This window comes from Penaeus monodon, chromosome 1 (genome assembly GCF_015228065.2).
Source record: "Penaeus monodon isolate SGIC_2016 chromosome 1, NSTDA_Pmon_1, whole genome shotgun sequence".
NCBI lineage: Eukaryota > Metazoa > Arthropoda > Malacostraca > Decapoda > Penaeidae > Penaeus > Penaeus monodon.
In genome coordinates, this window is record NC_051386.1 from 8714031 (window position 1) to 8719030 (window position 5000).

Genomic DNA, 5000 nt, shown 5'->3' on the forward strand with positions numbered 1-5000 from the left:
TGTTTGTTGTAAGCATGGAATTGCATTTTATGTACGTAGTATGTGACTGTTTTTGGCTTTGCATGTGTTCTTGTTTGTATCTACATCTACATCTACATCTACATCTACATCTACATCTACATCTACATCTACATCTATCTATCTATCTATCTACACAGACACAGACACAGACACAGACACACACACACACACACACACACACACACACACACACACACAACAACACACACACACACACACACACACACAGACACACACACACACACACACACACACACACACACACACACACACACGCACATATATGAATGATACTTAATGTAAAATTAAAGTTCTATATTTAAAAAAAAAAAAAAGATTTTTGCCCTGCATATCATATTTCACGTATTATAAAAAGAAATCTATACTAGCACAATATTTTATAACGTATTTTTGGTACACATTAATCAATTTGTAATTAGCGTGCCTGATTAACCAATTGTTTATAACCTAAACAGAAAAGGTACGATATCCCGAATCAAAATTAATGCACTTTGTAGACACAGCCTCACAGAAAGGGCAACAATATATTTTTTTTTCCTGATTATCTAATATTCATGAGTTCCAAAGCCTAAATTCATCAAGGTAAGAGTTCACCTACTTTGAGATAGAGCTAAAAGAGAGAGAGAGAAAAAAAAAAATTGAAAGTTTCATTTCATGCTATCCAATGTTTTCATCTAGGCTTGCATTAATAATTCAGCGTTGCTTTAATGAAATTTATTGTTGAACCATTTCATTCGACATTCTGTTTGATTACTCGTTCATTCATTTGATTACCGCTATATTTCGCTAGCGACGTATTAATTCAATCCTCGCTATATTATACGAATTAATTTATTATCAAGTCTCGGGTAATTCATAACGAAGCCGTAATAGTATATCTAGGCTCGTATCCCACGATCTGCTGTTTTACCATTTATATAATCATTGCTCTTATTTATTTATTTTTTTTTTTGCAAACAAAGGAAGTAACGTTTTAGCGTATTTTTTTTTTTTGTTGTTTTCTTGCTTTATTTGTTTGTGTTTTACCATTTACATCATCATCATTGCTTCAATTTGATGATGATAGTGAACGTGATGATAGTGAAGAATATTAGTGATGAAAATAATGATCATAGTGATAGTAATAAAAACTGATAATAATGATGGTGTTGATGATAGTAATAGTAAGGAAGATGAGAAAGAGAATAATAATGATGATAATACTAATACTAATAACAATAATTACAATAATAGTAACAACAGTAACAACAATAATAATAATGATGATAATGATTTTAGCAATATCATCAATGATAATGGTAATAGTGATGATAATGATAATGACAGTAATGGTAATAATAGTAATAAAGATAATGATAATGATAATAATGATAATAATAACATCAATCATTTCATTAGTAACAATAATTTTAATATATACTACTACTACTACTACTACTACTACTACTACAACTAGTAATAATAGTGATAATAGAAAAAATATTTGTGATAATTATAATGAAAATGATGATAATAATAATGATAGTAATAATGATAACAATAGCAATAAGGTAAATGATAACAATAATATATGTCCTGGATATAACATTAAACTACAGGTCACTCTTGGGCAAGGTATAGGTACCCGGTAGCCTCGGGAAGGTGGAGCTCATTAGCCTTAATTGGCAACTCAAGAGAAGGCAATCTAAGAGGAAGGAAATCTTTGAACAGTAAGCCCACTTGACAGTAAGGATAAAATGCACACCTTTTTTTCCATAATAAAAACCAGATATTACTGACACAGCATCGGTCGTCGCGCGGGTAACCGAGGGCCGCGTTTCTCAGGGCGGAACCAGCCTGGGGACGAAAAATCTTCACCTGGAACAAACTCTGGAAGTAAAGTTCTATAAGGTAGCCAGAACCAGGGCATCCCTGACCCTGGACCTGTAGTAACACCCCCGAATCTATCTCCAAAAGCAAAAACTAAATGGACTAAAGAGGATTATAAAAAATGTTTTGAGAGCCTTCTTTACCGCTAATTCAAAACCTGTGAGAAACATTACGGGACAATATTGTATTGAATGAAGAGCCTTAGTTGGGAATGAATTACGCTTCGATATAAACGCAAATAAACTAGGAAATGTACGCAGAGACATATTAAAAGATAAAAGACTGACAGATGCTAAGCTTGATCAAATGCGATGACAAAACTCACAAGACCAACCTGGCGTACCTGGACATCACGAAGGAGCTGAGAATAGAATTCCTCCTGTGAATGATGATGAAACAGAAGCTAAGGGTCACCCGAATAAAAACAATGATATATATATTATATATATATATATATATATATATATATATATATATATACATATACACGTATATGTATATATATATATATATACTATATATAATTTTTTATATATATATATATATGTATATATATATATATACACATACACACACACACACACACACACACACACTTTTTTTAACATAATAGGGAGAGAAAGGAAGAGGCACGCCAAGAAATCTTATATGAACTGAGCAGCAAGATATAGCAGAGAGGGAGCCACTCTCGAAACTTGCAAATAACACGAAGCTTAACTTCAAAATCAAGCTCTATAAAGAAAGTTTGAAAGTCAACCAAAATGACTTGACATCCACCAGCAATCACATTTACTGCAGGAAAAGCTATAACTATAATTATGTGCTAAAATCAAAAAGAAGGAAAACAGGCATGTCAACATTGCCCCAAAATGGAAGGTTAAGATACAAAAGAAATCTAATGTGTTACGGGCAGAAGTATCGATTCTCGATGAGATATCCAAAGGATCAATAGTTAAATCCAAAAAAGCCAGAAAGAAAAAAAAATAAAATAAAATTACTGCCCCTAATTCACACCCTCTGGTTAATGAGTCATTAAAACAGAAAATACAATCCCCATATCCTAAAAAAAATAAGAAGATATGAGAAGCGAAGTAGTTTCTACGACAGAACAAGATCTTTAAGACGGATGCAAAGAAATTCTACAGAGAAATAGGGAAGGGCAAAATTGGTGTTAAGGAACCCCAGAAAAAAATAGATTGTAGACTTCTGGAATAGAGTTTGGGGAAAGGAGAAAGAATCGAATAGAGAAACCGAATGGATAGAACGTGAGAAAGAAAGAATGAATGAAATTAAAGAACAGGGATGAGAAGCAATAGATATTGAAGAACTATGTGCTGCACTGAGAAAATCACATGAATTGAAACCCTCCCCTTATCCGCCCCTCCCCTTTGTTCTCCTCCCCCCCCCCCTTCACCCTTATTCACCGCCCTTCCTTCTCATCCGTCCCTCTCCCCTTCATTCCCCTCATCCGCCTCTCCCCATGTTCTCCCCCCCCCCGTCTGCCTTTCATTCCCCATCCCCTCCCTCATTCCCCGCCCCTCCTCCTTGTTCCTTCCCCCCCCTTTCCCTTTCATTTCTTCATTCCCCGCCCCTCCCCTTGTTCCTTCCCCCTTCTCTTTCATTCTCTCATTCGTCGTCCCTCCCCCTTGCACGAGCCGTTCCCCCAGACGAAAACCTGCACCTCCTGCACCGGGGCCTCGTGAATACAGCGCCCGTCGGGAGGATACTTATGGTAAACTCGGCTCATATCTCTGCCCGACGCCACCGCCTGTGTTTGACGTGCAAATGACTCGGGGCTTCGGGTCAGGAGAGGGGAGGGGGAGGGGGGAAGAAGGGTGAGGACGGAGAGGGGAGAAAGGGTTAGGTGGGAGGAGGGGTAAGGGAGAGGATGGAGAGAGGTGAGGGGGAGGACGGAGAGGGGAGAGGGCGGTGAGGGTGATGAGGGAGCGGAGAGAAAGAAGGGAAGAAGTAGCGAGATAAAGGGAGATGGGGAGGGAGGAAGGTAATAAGAAGGGGGAAAAGGGCAAGAGGGAAGGGAGAGGAAAAGGAAGATAAAGTGAAAAAAAAAGAGGATAGAGAAGATGAGAGAAGGGAAGGCAAAGAGAACTGAGAAGAGGGGACAGGTGCCAGAGGAAATAGGGGAGAGGAAGGAGGGCAGAGAGAGCAGAGGTGAAGCTTTGTTTATCAAGCTCTCTACACCTTGTTTGCACGGTAATTTCTGGGTTTCTCGCGGGAAAGGGGGAGGAAAAGAACACGAAAAAATCGTTGTCATATATGCTGGTGGAAAGCGTAAACGCAGAAGTCCGATATATCGCTGTGTTTGCCTTCGTTACAGGGTATTTGAGCGTATTGGCTCAATTTTCGAAGAGAAATTTGCAGGGGGAAGAGGAAAAAGAGAAGGAGAAGGAAGGAGAGGAGGAAGAGGAGGTGAAGGATTCTGAGAAGGAGGAGCCGGAGGAGGAGGAGGAGGAGGGGAGACGGAGGAGAAGGAGGAGAAGGAGGGTGAGGATGATGAGGATAGGAAGATGAAAAGGAGGAGGGAGGCGGAGGGAATTGAGAGGCGGAGGGGGTGGGAGAGGAGGACGATGGGTGAGGATGAGGAACAGGAAAAAAGAAGGAGGAGGACGATGGAAATGAATAAGAATAAGAAATGAAACGAGGACGAAGATGGAAACAACGGAAACGGGAGAACAGAAGGACGAAGAAGAAGAAGAGGAAGAAGCAGAAGATGAAGACAGTAGCAGTAGTAGTAATAGGCAAAAGACGAGGAAGATGAAGAAGAAATAACAGAAAGAAGATGAAGTTGAAATAGAAGGAAGGAGGAAGAAGAAGAGAGAAGAAGGTAAATAAAAGAATAAGCCGAAGACGAAATAAAAGAATAAGATGAAGTAATAAAAGAAGAAGATGAAGAGAAATAAAAGAAGAAATGAAGAAATCAAAAATAAGAGAAGACGAAATTAAAGAAGAAGAAAAGGAAGAAAAAATGAAAGAAAGATGAAGAAGAAATAAAAGAAGAAGAAGGAGAAGAGGAAGAAGAAAGAAAGAAGATGAATATAATATAAGAAGAAGAAGAAGAAATGAAAGAAAAG